A 17,506-nucleotide genomic window follows, 5' to 3' on the forward strand; every position below is an offset into this window, starting at 1 on the left:
GACTTATCTTTAGTTCCTTGTGGCGCAACAAACTTAATGTTTGATTTGATCGCTAAAAATCACTAATTGTAACGCTGAAGGCTTAGCCACTGCATTGCTGCTTTACAAAGTCATCATTGGTGCATGGTTTTGAATGATAAAGATACCTGTTGCGTGTTGGGGAAAATAATTCGCATTTAAAATTGGTGTTGTTTGAAATATGAAGTGAGTCTTTGTTTAAAAAATGAGCTGACCAGAACATGTATTGACAAGTTGTTTTATTCATTATAATAAAACATTTCGTATTTAAATTTATTGAAAGCTGTACATTCTATCGGACTACTTTGTTTTACATAATTAGTTTTAAAGTGATATATGGTGCGCTTAATTTAATCGCAAACATTGTTAATCTTTGTGTGCATACTTTTCAGCCCATTCTATACACAAGTAATATTAAGAAGATTTGAATTACAAAGATTAAATACTCCAATTAGATTATAATAGCTGTTGTATTTCAAACAGGTTTCTTCACGCAAAAAATAACATAACTTGTATGATTTTTATGTGAATCGTGTAAAATGTTACTCGCATAGTTCTATTTACTGCAGCCTTTGAAGAAATATGACAATAGCATTTTTAAATAAATATGAACTTGTTTTGAAGGCTGATTTAAATTTTATGGCAGAATGTCAAATCAGTAATTTCAGTTTACTGATAACTTAAGCTTGTAGATATTACCTTAGGCTAACTATTACGAAAAGGCTGCTACAAATCTTCTCTCTTATCATTCAAACTCAAGGAAGAGGGAAATGTTGAAGAATAATGCAATAGTTCAACAAAGCTTAACCGTGGTTATCAAAATTTGTTATATAAATAGTTATTTAGGCGGTACCAATGTCTATGTTAATAATAGGCCATCCAAAAACTTTGTCACAAAGTACTGGAGACTTGGGACAGCAATGAGTTTTGTAGTTTGTTGGCGCCAAGAAGTAACAATAAAAAGCTACTTAAATCATGCTATTATCTGTGCAAAGTATAGAGCTGATGCGTGTTCAAACTTCCTTTACAAATCAATTGTTAATGAATCGTTACCTGAATCAATTCAACTGTTTTTTAAGGATCATAATTTTTTGTATTCGAGCTATGTATGATATTGTTTGTATTGTAGCTATGACTGAGATAGATAGGACTTTAAAAGTGGTTAGAAAGAACGTTACGAAAGCATCCAATTCAGTAATTTTTCTTTGTATGTAACGAAAAGGCATGCTTTATTTAAAAATACCTTGAATATAAATAAAACCATAATAAAACATCTATACAACCTGAAGTCAGTCATATAGAGATTCTGTATTAATAGCGTCATTGTGCCGGCAAGACGATGACACTATTATTGGTCAGACAAACCAAGTATGTAAATACACTGCAATTAATTTACTCATTATATTTGTGCTTTTACAAAGTCTGTTTTTCTTGAGAACCAAGTCAACTCTACAATTTATCAAACCAGTTTCAATTTTTAAGATGGACATCATCGACTCACTCAACAATTCTGTTTATTGGCAACATAAATAAAACCCTCCAATTTTTAGGGACGCTACTCGTTTTAAATCATACATATTCATGGTCTCCTCTTATTAGCTAATCTCTGGGACTTTGATGTCTCATTAATCAAAGTAAATGTTTAGTTATCGAAGAGTTTCTGTCTATAATTACCGGGTCAATGAACAGAGAATAAGGAGACAGTAAGTGTATGAAAAGGAGTGACGTCTGACTTGAGCATACGAAACACGCGTAGGAGTTGTGTATGATTCTGAGTTATAGAACGCTTATCAAATTAACTCAATCCACAGACCTAGATATATACTTCCAGACAGAATGCGCTAGCCAAACTACTCACCGATTAACACAAGTGTCAAGTTTTACTAGGCCTTTACTGGTATAGTTGATTACTTCTGGGAAGTGATTGTCTAATACAGGTGCATTACCATCAAAGAATCATTGAGTGGAATTATAGATACCAAAACACAGCAGACGCGTGCATGAGTTATGCTACAAAAGCAATATATATATATAGATTAGCTACTTGTGGCAGATAAGAAAATGCTAATTCTTTATCAGAGTCTGTTAAATCTAATGCTTGTGCTTTCCGGGTAGATGGTACACATCTTTTAAGCTCGGGAAAAGAAGAGCGGACATTTGTGCTCGGATTAGGCTGTCATTTGATGTTTTTATGAAGTAGTACATTCAAACAACCTAATGTGTGCATTTTTGGCTTACGTCCACTCTCTGTTATACAGTTTTGAGATGAAATAAAACCTGATAAGGATTTTTGTTCAGTTTTGAAGAATGTGTGTCACTAATACTAAATTAAAGTTATCTAATCCTCAAACACGCATGAGATTGTATAAAGACTCAGCGATTGAACTCACTTCAGCGCCGCAATATTAGACTTCTAAAGCCATTCAAACCTTAAAAGACACAAAGTCATATATTTCAACATTTTCTATAAAATACGGGCACTGGTTCATAACTAAATATATTATCAGTAACCCTTTTGGAGGAGCTGTGCACAATGCCATGATTGGAAACTTTTTTTCAAAATGGGCCATCGTTTCCGTTGAAGCTTTATAACTTTTTCACGCTAATGATGTTCTTGACAATATCCAGTATTGCAAGTGTATGGTAAATTGTTAACAATTGCATGCGCTGACATTCTGAGCATTTGGAAACCACTAAATCGCTACCAAAAAGCCTATCAATCGCCTATGTATTAAATGTTAGCCTTCAAACTGGTAATGTAGTGATCTTCAAGGCAATCAAACATTCGACCATATTTGGCTGATGCAAATTGATTAATAAATTAAAAAGCATATCATCCATGAACAACTGCTTGAACAGAAGCAAGCTTTTATTAGTTTATGTTTTGTTAGATGATAAGTTTGAATTATCTGTCACTAGTTAGAGCACCTGCATCCTGCTCATTAGAATCATTCTTATATTATATTATTTATGCTATTTATAATGCACAATCTTTACGTATTACACTTACGAAAAGTTGTAAAATATTTGTAATTACTTGGCACACGTATATCTATAAAACAAGCATTTAAAGATGTGATTTTATTACAGTATTCTAAAAGATATTATCAAGTGCTTTTAAATTTGACCATTATTTGGTATTAGCAGAAACTTTTTATAAGTAAAGCTATTTGGAAGTAGTTAAAGTGCAACATACACATATAAATCAAGATGAGATTATATACGATTGTGCAATGCAAAATCTTTTACATACAACAACTATAATAGATATAAGAATTTGCATGCTGACTCGGTAAGACAAAGCCTTGTTAGTTTTTAACTTGAAATATTCAGGCTGTCTTGAAAAACTTATGTTCAATATTGAGCTTTATGTCTGTTTTGTTCCGTGTATTGATCATAATTGTAACTTTTGTCTGCTGTACGAGGGATTATGTGACATGAATACCCTATTAATAAAAAACTACGAATATATGACAGAGAATTAAACACTTTTCAAGCATAAAAGGGTTACAGAGAGTGAAGAATAGTACTTTCAGAAATATTTGCTGATGTCATTAAATTTTATTGTTTAACGTTTGTTTCTCACAGTTGAAATCAATGACCTTACAAATATTGTACAACTCTCACTATAATCAAAATTGTGTTCATTCCAGTTTTTAATCTATAATTCCTACATTTAGTCTTTATTAAAGTTTGTAGCGAGACCACAATAAATACACATTTGTGGTTGGACTTTATAAAGAAAAGCTCATCAATGTAATAAGCTAAAAATTATAATTCAATGAAGTCTAGTTTTTAGCAAAACATTAAAATCATTTCATATAAATTTGAGGCATGAAGTTAACAACTCTAAAAACTTAACGGTTAGTTAAGTTTTTAGAATAAGTTAAGTTAAGTTATAGTTAAGTTTTTAGACCAAATAACTTAACGCTTATTTGGTCAGAATACCTTAGTGTATTATACTCTTTTACTTCTCCGTTACCGACTGTGAAACTACGATTAGATAGTCGTGGACTAATAGACGATAACATCAGTTTTGTTATTTTGATATTTTACCCATTATGGTAAATTAGTATAACAATAATAATAAAAACCCATAGTCCCTAAATGAGTCGTCTATTTCCACGTACTCGTGGATTTCATGTCGGAGACAAACTAAGACGCATTTTTGCTCGATGTTCGTCTAAAAAGCGAGAAGCTCTTTGAAGCTATGTACAAGAAGCTCTTCGCTCTGGAAAAGGCACGTAATGATATTAGCTCTTAGCTATTAGCTAAGCATCAGTGAGCTAACACTGTTTTATGATTCAATTAGGGATATTTACGGGGATGGTCTGTGTAAACTTTACCAGATGTTCTGTGATGTTACATAAGTTTGATGTAGACTCTTCTGGGTTATCAGTGCTTGTGGTGATAAACACTTTGTTCCTAGCGTAGCTTATCCAATCTGTTTAGAAAGACTTTCTTTGTTCATTGCTCCTGTTGTGTCATCGGTCTATTGGTGAGATAAAACCGCTACGATCAGTTTTCCTTGTACACACCGTTTTAATGATTGTGTTTGGAAATACTCAATTAACCAAACCTTATTAAAAATCTCTTCCCCCGAAGTGGCGTTTTAGTATATGAAATTAAATCATAAAGCGGGTTATTATTGATGCTTTCTCAAAAAGAAATTAGTCTTCTAGGTGTCCTATACACACCTTAAGGTCATTTATGACTCAGCTGACTGATACTAAATTAAAAGTCTTAAAAAAAATTGTTTACAAAATATTAACATTATGTATTTTTCAAATACTGGAAACTACTCGTAAAGTTTTGGAGATGTTGCTTTTTTATGCAATAAATCATTTTGAGTTCAAGACAGCAACAAGAAACCTTGTTAGAATTGTCTAATTATTTTAAACAGTATGTTTTTGTTCTGGTAGAAAGTTCTGACTGAATGCACAGAATACTCATAGACTTTGATTTAAGCACCAAGTTGAGTGCTCGCTATTATTGTATGCTTTGCAGTTCTTCCATGCTGCAGAAGTTCAGTTATTGTACTTTTTTTTTTCTTAATATTGACAAACAAATATTGGAGACATGGTTTTTGATGATGCAGAGGGTGTGAAAGGTCTTATGTCATATTTAGTTTAAATGTGTACCATGCACCTGTTTTTACCTACCAACACATGAAGTAAGATATTATGTATTAGACATTTTCATTTTACTCTATTGCTGATAAAATTAGTATCAATATGACTGGTTCATTATTCAGTCAAACTACATCTGCATACTTTTACAATTGAACTAAGGTGTTATCTGACCTTTACACACAGGTAGGACAATTCCGTATATGGTCAATGCTTTGCTTACCTTCTATGCATTATTAAAACCCAGCATAGCCAATCAAACCTACCAGAGAAAATGGTTACAAGAATAAGGCGGTTTTTTTAGAGCTATCCGAGGGTTTGTAACACCAGTAGGTCATTTGTTTCCAGTATTGCACTCACTGTTTTTTTTAATTCTCAAACACCTTGAGATATTAGTGACTCTGAATGTCACTTTTAGCTAGTATTGATTTTATGGGTGGCAGCTTCTAAAAGTAAGTACAATTTGTAAATGTATTTATATTGGTGTAACTTCATAGGCTGTTATTTTTTGTTAGCCTAATATACTTGCTGGTAACAAGATAATTGCTGTTCTTATACATGGAAGTTGTAATTAGAGTATATTGTAAATATTGTATATCATTGCTATTTTTGAAATTACCTACTTGAGGGTATATTTTCATCAATTTTTAGTTTTTCTTTCACAGATAATTTTCTCAAGAATATAGTAAAAAGTATAATAGATTCTATGAAGGCTAATTTAACTAGACTTGGTTCTAAATTGGATTTTAATAAAACCTGCCCAGTTTTGCTTATGCGTAGGAAAGACAACTTCAAAAAAATGAACTTCCAAGATTCATTTATTAAAGAAGCAAATGTTACTCCCAAGACATGGTTAGTAACTGATAACAGTCAGAGTATATGCTTACAGTTGCAGAAGTACGTAGTAATTGCGCATCTAAACTAACTGCCAAAAGTTTTTGTGGCTTCTAAGATAGACATCTTCTGCATTAGGAATTATAAAGAACACTGTGAAATAAGGGTAGTTAAAAGTCTTTTAGAAAAACATGTTATTTACCTACATTGTTTATGTTATTAGAACTGCAGCGTAATAGTCTAAAATACCTGGCCTGTAAACAAAAGGTTAGGGAAGCAATTCTCAAAAGACCTACTGGTAGGTTAAATCGAAGGTCTTAGTGGTCCAAGGCCCCTGATCTGTGAACAGCAGGTTCAGATTCAATTTTCAGTAAAGGTCACTAGTGGTGACAGAAAAGGCTCTCTTTATTTGATCAACTATCTCTCTCACTTTCCTTCACTTTCTCTCTTTCCTACCCTTTCTTCCCTCTCTACCTCTCCCCCTCTACCTCCCTCACCCCCCTCCTCCTCCTCTCTCTCTCATTATTCTGACAGGCAAAAAATACATATTACATAAACTTTTAATAAATACATTTAAGTAGCGTAACTAACTAAAACATGGATTGTATTTTGATGACATTCTTATAGTTTATATCAACCTTTCTAGGTATATTTCACGAATTCTCCATGAATCAGATACTAATAATGACCAACTGAATTAATGACTTAATAAATCTGATTACAGAATGAGTTAGAAGTTCTCTTCTAAAAAAATTCATCATCCATAGATGTGAACTTCTATAATTTCATCATCCATAGATGTAAACTTCTATAATTTCATCATCTATAGATGCAATCTTCTATAATTTCATCATCCGTAGATGTGAACTTTTATAATTTCATCATCCGTAGAGGCAAACTTTTATAATTTCAAAATCCATAGATGTAAACTTCTATAATTTTATTATCCGTAGACATAAACTTTTATAATTTCATCATCCATAGATGTAAACTTCTATAATTTCATCATCCGTAGAGGCAAACTTCTATAATTTCAACATCCATAGATGTAAACTTCTATAATTTTATTATCCGTAGACATAAACTTTTATAATTTCATCATCCATAGATGTAAACTTCTATAATTTTATCATCCGTAGATGCAATCTTCTATAATTTTATCATCTATAGATGCAAACTCTTATAATTTCATCATCCATAGATGTAAACTTCTATAATTTCATCATGCATAGCTGTAAACTTCTATAATTTCAACATCCATAGATGTAAACTTCTATAATTTTATCATCCGTAGATGCAATCTTCTATAATTTCATCATCCATAGATGTAAACTTCTATAACTTCATCATGCATAGCTGTAAACTTCTATAATTTCATCATCCGTAGAGGCAAACTTTTATAATTTCAACATCCATAGATGTAAACTTCTATAATTTTATTATCCGTAGACATAAACTTTTATAATTTCATCATCCATAGATGTAAACTTCTATAATTTTATCATCCGTAGATGCAATCTTCTATAATTTTATCATCTATAGATGCAATCTTCTATAATTTCATCATCCGTAGATGTGAACTTCTATAATTTTATCATCCGTAGATGTAAACTTCTATAATTTCATCATGCATAGCTGTAAACTTCTATAATTTCATCATCCGTAGATGTTAACTTCTATAACTTCATCATCCGTAGATGTAAACTTCTATAATTTCATCATCCGTAGATGTTAACTTCTATAATTTTATCATCCGTAGATTTAAACTTTTATAATTTTATCATCTATGAATGTAAACTCCTATTTGGTCATACTTTATTTTTTAGAAATGGCGGCTAGTTGATTTTCCTTGTTGCACATAGTATCACATTTGAGATAAAATGCTGTTGTGAGAAAAAGGTTTTTTGCTGGCGAGACTTGTTACAATGGATTTTTTTAACTTGGATAAAATTTGCTTTTATTGTAGTAAAACCATTTTAGTAGTGCATAAAACTCATTGGCATCACTGCAACTTTGCTGGAACTTTAGTATCCACCAGTCACTGTAAAGTAATTTAGCTCTGATGATAGTTAAAATTCTGATTACACTATAACGTTTACAAGTTTTTCTGCTGTGAGTTTTTCTGCTGAGTCTGGCAGCATTATAAGTCTGACAGCTTATCAGTTTGTCAGCATTATGAGTCTGGCAGCATTATAGGTCTGACAGCATTATAAGTCTGGCAGCATTATATGTCTGGCAGCGTTATAAGTCTGGCTGCATTATCAGTCTGGCAGCACTATAAGTCTAGCAGCATTATCAGTCTGTCAGCATTATGAATCTGTCAGAATTATGAGTCTGGCAGTATTATCAGTCTGTCAGCTTATCAGTTTGTCAGCATTATGAGTCTGGCAGCATTATAGGTCTGGCAGCATTATCAGTCTGTCAGCATTATAGTCTGTCAGCATTATGAATCTGGCAGCATTATAAGTCTGGCAGCTTATCAGTTTGTTAGCATTATGAGTCTGGCAGCATTATAGGTCTGACAGCATTATAAGTCTGGCAGCATTATATGTCTGACAGCATTATAAGTCTGGCTACATTATCAGTCTGGCAGCACTATAAGTCTAGCAGCATTATCAGTCTGTCAGCATTATGAGTCTGTCAGAATTATGAGTCAGGCAGCATTATAAGTCTGACAGCTTATCAGTTTGTCAGCATTATAGTCTGTCAGCATTATGAATCTGGCAGCATTATAAGTCTGGCAGCTTATTAGTTTGTCAGCATTATGAGTCTGGCAGCATTATAGGTCTGACAGCATTATAAGTCTGGCAGCATTATAGGTCTGACAGCATTATCAGTCTGTCAGCATTATGAGTCTGGCAGCATTATAAGTCTGGCAGCGTTATCAGTCTGGCAGCATTATAAGTCTGGCTGCATTACCAGTCTGTCTTTATTATTATTCTGTCAGCATTATGAGTCTGGCAGCATTATAAGTTTGACAGCTTATCAGTTTGTCAGCATTATGAGTCTGTCAGCATTATGAGTCTGGCAACTTTATAAGTCTGACAGCTTATCAGTTTGTCATCATTATGAGTCTGACAGCATTACAGGTCTGACAGCATTATCAGTCTGGCAGCATTATGAGTCTGGCAGCATTATAGGTCTGAGAGCATTATAAGTCTGGCAGCATTATATGTCTGACAGCATTATAAGTCTGGCTACATTATCAGTCTGGCAGCACTATAAGTCTAGCAGCATTATCAGTCTGTCAGCATTATAAGTCTGTCAGAATTATGAGTCTGGCAGCATTATAAGTCTGACAGCTTATCAGTTTGTCAGCATTATGAGTCTGGCGGCATTATAGGTCTGACAGCATTATAAATCTGGTAGCATTATATGTCTGGCAGCATTATCAGTCTGTCAGCATTATGAGTCTGGCAGCATTATGAGTCTGGCAGCATTATGAGTCTGGTAGCATTATAGGTCTGACAGTTTTATTAGTCTGGCAGCATTATGAGTCTGACAGCATTATAAGTCTGGCAGCTTAGCAGTCTGGCAGCATTATAAGTTTGGCAGTATTATCAGTCTGACAGCATTATCAGTCTGGCAGCATTTGATTTCAAACGTTTTTATCTAGCTTTTATGAATCAGGCTTCAAATAATTTCCAAGTCTTCTAGTTTAAAAGAAAAGGAAGAGACAAAAAGAGTTTAGCTCTAACGAGAGTGAAATGAATATTAAGTAATTATATTAGTATTATGACGAGTACAGAGTACAACTTCGCATATCAATTCGACACTTGTGTTACTTCCTCTTGTGAACAGACAACTCTTTTAGATTGTTCCTTTTGGAGCTAATTAATAAATCAACAATCAAAAATTTTACCAAACATTTTGATAGTAGCTGTTAGCTAAAATGATAGTTTTTTAAGTTAATCAGTAGCTGTACATGCAACATAATAACTGTAGCAATAGCTTATCATTCTTAGATCAATACAGAGTATGTTCACAAGGTTACACTTAGAGCATCAATATTAAACTACTGAGTATGAATATTTGGTATAATATTGAAACCATTGAAAAGCCAAATTTCAATGCGCTGTTAAAATTTATCATTGACCTGTCAACTGAATTTTATTTCAGCTTGAGGACTGTTCTAGTATCTGGTTTGGATGGCGACAATGAATAGGTGTTCTCGTAGGTTGAGATTTGCTTTATTCGTTTAATTGTGCCATGTATACAGAAAAATGATGTGCACAAATGTTAAGAAAATATTCAGTGTGATTAGTAAAAAACAAAAAACAGGCGAAATGCATTAGTTGAACTGAACATACATGTATGGTACCAACACTCACAATAGTTGGGAGATCCGCTCCAAATACTAGTACAACTTGCCTCCGAAGGTAAGACATATTAACTGTTGTGATAGATAACTAGCTGTTGCTGGAAAATAACAATTAAGCTCATTTTAGCTTGTGTACAAAAAGTTATTAAAAAAGTTCAAAATTACATGAAGTAGAAAAAATAAACGTAGGTGCAGGTGTTCTCACTCTCAAGGGATCCTCACAAACTAGCTGATGAACATTGTTTGACTATAGACTGCTTATATTAGCTAAAGTGATAAATAATCTCACAGCTTTTGATGAAAAGCTTGGCTTGTTAGTTTGAGCAGAGATAATACTACTGCTTGTTGTAGCAAACCTGAAACAAGGACAACGATTGTCACTTGGAGTTGTCACGCCATTATTTTGTCATCTATAGTGAAGAAAAAGGATGCTATTATTTGAAAAAAAAATTCACCTAACGATTTTAGCTACACAACAACTTAATTTAAAGTGTGATGTCATAGTAAACTTGTCAAGCCTGTAAAGTGTAGTTTTACCATTATTGCAGAAACATAACTTTTATGTCATTTGCAGTTGAATTTGTTCTCAACGCCTTTCAAAATTTCATATACTAATAGAAAAGCATTAAGTCTTGGAAGTCACAGCTGTTACAAGTAGTTATTCAAACAGCCTTATAAGTCAGTTAACTTTTACAGCAACTCAATATCCTCTTCAGCTCTTCAAACTTTTTAGCGATTATAGTATGTTGACGTCCCTGTTTCCAGTTATTACTTCATTTTGTTTTTTAGTTTTTAATATTACTCACTTAAAATTCTTTCAAATTTTTTTAATTTTCAATCAGATAGCTAACAGCATGAGTGTAGATTTTTACCGCAAATTACTACACTGTTTTTATGACAACAATCCATTAGAGAAGGGGTGTCCAAACTTTTTTCAAAGGGGGCCAGATTTGATGTGTTAAAAATTGAGGGGCCAACCTTGGGGAACATTTTTTTTACATATAACAGCAATTAATCTAAATAAATTTTACCTAGCCAATTTGCGTTTCACATTTGCTTTTTTATTTCCAGTTCAGCTATCTTAAGCATGTGTTTTGGCTCATTTGAAACATACATATTAAAATTGAATTGACATTATAATTGAAGTTTAATGTTCCCTTAACTTCACTTTTTTAACACTTTACCGCAGTGTTACGTGTTATGTGCCAGGCAGACTTTGGCACTCTTGCTGCTTCTCAGAACAGATATTTTTTACCATTGTCATTACATAGTATTTGATAAATTAACCCTTGGTGAAAGGTTTGCAATGCTTTGTGATCAGCGCTTCTACCTCGTAACTAGCCTTTGTAGCATTCTCATTTGACTCTCGAGCGCTTGCAAAATAATATCGTTGCTGTTAGACTAATCTAGCTTTAAGATGTTTTAGTTTCTTGCTGCATTCATTACCTGTGACCTTGTCATATACGTCAGCATGTTTTATCTGGTAATGTCGCTTCACATTAAACTCTTTAAAGACAGCCGCTGTCTCTTTACAAATGAGGCAGACACAGTTGTTACGTATTTCTGTGAAGAAAGAGTCCAATTATTACCCGTCCTTGAATCGTCTGCCCTCGAAGTCAACTTTCCTCCTTTTGTTGATTGTTGCCATTTTCGAAACTTGGGAGTTCATTCAGTCAATTATTCATGTATTAACCATTTGAACCCTGGCCGTTTTTGTCAATGCATGTCAGTAACCCTGGGCAATCTGTCCAACCATCCGGAGTTTTTAAACTTTTACTAAATATATCTAAATGTGTTCATAATACAATGATATTTAATAAACACTAGTAAAAATATATGGCAAATCAAGAGCAAAATTAATGTCATCAAACAGAAAAACAGTACTCCATCATTATTCAGACTGAAATTGTGAAAGTTCGTACGAGTTTAAAAAACTCGTAAAAACATTTATAGTAGCAGCATATCCATTGCGCACATGTTTATCATCATTTCATGAGTCAAAATATACTGGAGAATTATAGTTAGTATCATCAAAATCTTTATTTGCATCACAATCATTTATTACCTACTGTAATAAACTTAAAAATCAAGCGAGATATTCTAAAGAACAAACTCTATGAAAAGAGTGGTGGTCCTGAAAAAGGCCGTGGGAGGAATAACTCTGAAGAGTTGTCCTATTTGGATAGGTCCCAAGGACGTCAGGCTCATCGAGGCGCTTCAGACACTCGACACAAAAAAGCATAATATACTGATCAAAGGAAAAGGTGACTTAGGCGATATACATAGAGAAGAGACTTCGGGGACAGTGATTGACCTAAAAAAGATAACAGACGCCGTGTATTAAGATTTTTACGCAATTAACTGTCATTTATAATTTATTTCTTACTGTTCGCTCATTTGAGGAATGTTCCTATGTTCATGATTACGTGTCAGACTAATCTAGTTTCTGTTCCAACCAAGTATTAGTTGTTTAGGTTCCTTAATAAGACTGTTTCTGTTTTTATTCATACGATTTCTCGAGATAAAATTTTGTAATTAGCTCTTTTCATTATCAAAATATGTCTTACTGTTTTGTTATGATTACTGCTCCCTATCCAGGATATGTAGAATTTCCTAAGCTATTTGTTAGTGGTTAGGTAGGGGGGGGGGGGGGTTGGAGGGGGGACTGTCGGACTTTGGACATGGCTGCATTAGGGTGATTGCTTGGGCCCAAGATAACTCGGACATATGTTTTTCCACATGATCCTACGTCTTGGTAAACTAGGACTCGTATTTTCGCTTAGTTTTTGCATACTTGCAACTTATAGGAAACTACGAATCTTTGGTGGCTTTGTGTGGTATAAGATTTTAGTGTAATTCCAAAATTTCAAATAAATAGAAGTATCGGTTCTTGACATATAACAAAAATACCAATGACGTTTGTATCCGGATGAGAAATGAAAATTGGCTGCCGACAAAACATTAGTTCTTTTAGCACATCTGTACTTCGGGTTTACGTAGAGTAACAAATCTGTGATCGCTTTGTGCAATATATTTTTTTAGCAAATTTCCAAAGTTTCAAGTTGATTGGATAATTATTTCTTGACATACATGTATGTCCAAAACAAAGAGGGTTTTTCTAAACAACCGATAAAGGAAAAAGAATTGCTGCCGATAAAACACTAGTTTGTTTTGTACCTCTGGTTTACGTGGGATTATCAAACTTCGGTAGTTTTGTGCGGTAAATATTTTCCGCATAATGCAAAAGTTTCAAGTTGGCTAGGCTATTAGTTCTGGAGATATTGCCAAGGTATGGAAGGCATTTCAAACCCACCGATAAATGATAAATAGCTGCCATCATCAGACTAAGGAGCCTTTTTCCTCTGCAAAAAAGCTTTACACTAAACTATTCGTTTTTCTGTTCTTAAAAATGTTCTACAAAACATAATAGTTGGTGTCCGAGTCCGATACAATGTGTGTTTCTTCAGTTACCTTAAAAACATCACATCTTTGAAAGAGTGTGAAAAGCAATTTGCTATATTTAACTTCTGTTTCTTTGATTGAGTTCTACAAGTTTGGACCTTCAATATGATATTCAGGTCAATAGGAGTTGTGCTACCCTAAGTACTTTCATAGTAGATTGAAAGTGTTAATACTGTCTAGAATCAGGGGATTTGCTTGTGTATATAAAGTTAAGCTTGAAAGTGTTAATACTGTCTAGGATCAGGGGACTTGCTTGTGTATATAAAGTTAAGCTTGAAAGTGTTAATACTGTCTAGGATCAGGAGATTTGCTTGTGTATATAAAGTTAAGCTTGAAAGTGTTAATACTGTCTAGGATCAGGGGACTTGCTTGTGTATATAAAGTTAAGCTTGAAAGTGTTAATACTGTCTAGGATCAGGAGACTTGCTTGTGTATATAAAGTTAAGCTTGAAAGTGTTAATACTGTCTAGGATCAGGAGATTTGCTTGTGTATATAAAGTTAAGCTTGAAAGTGTTAATACTGCCTAGGATCAGGGGACTTGCTTGTGTATATAAAGTTAAGCTTGAAAGTGTTAATACTGTCTAGGATCAGGGGACTTGCTTGTGTATATAAAGTTAAGCTTGAAAGTGTTAATACTGTCTAGGATCAGGGGAATTGCTTGTGTATATAAAGTTAAGCTTGAAAGTGTTAATACTGTCTAGGATCAGGAGACTTGCTTGTGTATATAAAGTTAAGCTTGAAAGTGTTAATACTGTCTAGGATCAGGGGACTTGCTTGTGTATATAAAGTTAAGCTTGAAAGTTGTTAATACTGTCTAGAATCAGGGGATTTGCTTGTGTATATAAAGTTAAGCTTGAAAGTTGTTAATACTGTCTAGGATCAGGAGATTTGCTTGTGTATATAAAGTTAAGCTTGAAAGTGTTAATACTGTCTAGGATCAGGGGACTTGCTTGTGTATATAAAGTTAAGCTTGAAAGTGTTAATACTGTCTAGGATCAGGGGACTTGCTTGTGTATATAAAGTTAAGCTTGAAAGTGTTAATACTGTCTAGGATCAGGGGATTTGCTTGTGTATATAAAGTTAAGCTTGAAAGTGTTAATACTGTCTAGAATCAGGAGATTTGCTTGTGTATATAAAGTTAAGCTTGAAAGTTGTTAATACTGTCTAGGATCAGGAGACTTGCTTGTGTATATAAAGTTAAGTTTGAAAGTGTTAATACTGTCTAGGATCAGGGGACTTGCTTGTGTATATAAAGTTAAGCTTGAAAGTGTTAATACTGTCTAGGATCAGGGGATTTGCTTGTGTATATAAAGTTAAGCTTGAAAGTTGTTAATACTGTCTAGGATCAGGAGATTTGCTTGTGTATATAAAGTTAAGCTTGAAAGTGTTAATACTGTCTAGGATCAGGGGACTTGCTTGTGTATATAAAGTTAAGTTTGAAAGTGTTAATACTGTCTAGGATCAGGGGACTTGCTTGTGTATATAAAGTTAAGCTTGAAAGTGTTAATACTGTCTAGGATCAGGGGATTTGCTTGTGTATATAAAGTTAAGCTTGAAAGTTGTTAATACTGTCTAGGATCAGGAGATTTGCTTGTGTATATAAAGTTAAGCTTGAAAGTGTTAATACTGTCTAGGATCAGGAGATTTGCTTGTGTATATAAAGTTAAGCTTGAAAGTGTTAATACTGTCTAGAATCAGGAGATTTGCTTGTGTATATAAAGTTAAGCTTGAAAGTGTTAATACTGTCTAGGATCAGGGGACTTGCTTGTGTATATAAAGTTAAGCTTGAAAGTGTTAATACTGTCTAGGATCAGGGGACTTGCTTGTGTATATAAAGTTAAGCTTGAAAGTGTTAATACTGTCTAGGATCAGGGGATTTGCTTGTGTATATAAAGTTAAGCTTGAAAGTGTTAATACTGTCTAGGATCAGGGGACTTGCTTGTGTATATAAAGTTAAGCTTGAAAGTGTTAATACTGCCTAGGATCAGGGGACTTGCTTGTGTATATAAAGTTAAGCTTGAAAGTGTTAATACTGCCTAGGATCAGGGGACTTGCTTGTGTATATAAAGTTAAGCTTGAAAGTGTTAATACTGTCTAGGATCAGGAGATTTGCTTGTGTATATAAAGTTAAGCTTGAAAGTGTTAATACTGTCTAGGATCAGGGGACTTGCTTGTGTATATAAAGTTAAGCTTGAAAGTGTTAATACTGTCTAGGATCAGGAGACTTGCTTGTGTATATAAAGTTAAGCTTGAAAGTGTTAATACTGTCTAGGATCAGGGGATTTGCTTGTGTATATAAAGTTAAGCTTGAAAGTTGTTAATACTGTCTAGAATCAGGAGATTTGCTTGTGTATATAAAGTTAAGCTTGAAAGTGTTAATACTGTCTAGGATCAGGGGACTTGCTTGTGTATATAAAGTTAAGCTTGAAAGTGTTAATACTGTCTAGGATCAGGAGACTTGCTTGTGTATATAAAGTTAAGCTTGAAAGTGTTAATACTGTCTAGGATCAGGGGACTTGCTTGTGTATATAAAGTTAAGTTTGAAAGTGTTAATACTGTCTAGGATCAGGGGACTTGCTTGTGTATATAAAGTTAAGCTTGAAAGTTGTTAATACTGTCTAGGATCAGGAGACTTGCTTGTGTATATAAAGTTAAGCTTGAAAGTGTTAATACTGTCTAGGATCAGGGGATTTGCTTGTGTATATAAAGTTAAGCTTGAAAGTTGTTAATACTGTCTAGAATCAGGAGATTTGCTTGTGTATATAAAGTTAAGCTTGAAAGTGTTAATACTGTCTAGGATCAGGGGACTTGCTTGTGTATATAAAGTTAAGCTTGAAAGTGTTAATACTGTCTAGGATCAGGGGATTTGCTTGTGTATATAAAGTTAAGCTTGAAAGTGTTAATACTGTCTAGGATCAGGGGACTTGCTTGTGTATATAAAGTTAAGCTTGAAAGTTGTTAATACTGTCTAGAATCAGGAGATTTGCTTGTGTATATAAAGTTAAGCTTGAAAGTGTTAATACTGTCTAGGATCAGGGGACTTGCTTGTGTATATAAAGTTAAGCTTAAAAGTGTTAATACTGTCTAGGATCAGGAGACTTGCTTGTGTATATAAAGTTAAGCTTGAAAGTGTTAATACTGTCTAGGATCAGGGGACTTGCTTGTGTATATAAAGTTAAGCTTGAAAGTGTTAATACTGTCTAGGATCAGGGGACTAGCTTGTGTATATAAAGTTAAGCTTGAAAGTGTTAATACTGTCTAGGATCAGGGGACTTGCTTGTGTATATAAAGTTAAGCTTGAAAGTGTTAATACTGTCTAGGATCAGGGGATTTGCTTGTGTATATAAAGTTAAGCTTGAAAGTTGTTAATACTGTCTAGGATCAGGAGATTTGCTTGTGTATATAAAGTTAAGCTTGAAAGTGTTAATACTGTCTAGGATCAGGGGACTTGCTTGTGTATATAAAGTTAAGCTTGAAAGTGTTAATACTGTCTAGGATCAGGGGACTTGCTTGTGTATATAAAGTTAAGCTTGAAAGTGTTAATACTGTCTAGGATCAGGGGACTTGCTTGTGTATATAAAGTTAAGCTTGAAAGTGTTAATACTGTCTAGGATCAGGGGATTTGCTTGTGTATATAAAGTTAAGCTTGAAAGTGTTAATGCGCGAGAAGGCACATTTTTGAGTTTCTCATCAGATAGATTGTGTCTCATTTATAAAAAAATAGAAAGTTCCAAGATTGCT

The sequence above is a fragment of the Watersipora subatra genome, chromosome 3, assembly GCF_963576615.1.
Source record: "Watersipora subatra chromosome 3, tzWatSuba1.1, whole genome shotgun sequence".
Classification (NCBI taxonomy): Eukaryota; Metazoa; Bryozoa; class Gymnolaemata; order Cheilostomatida; family Watersiporidae; genus Watersipora; species Watersipora subatra.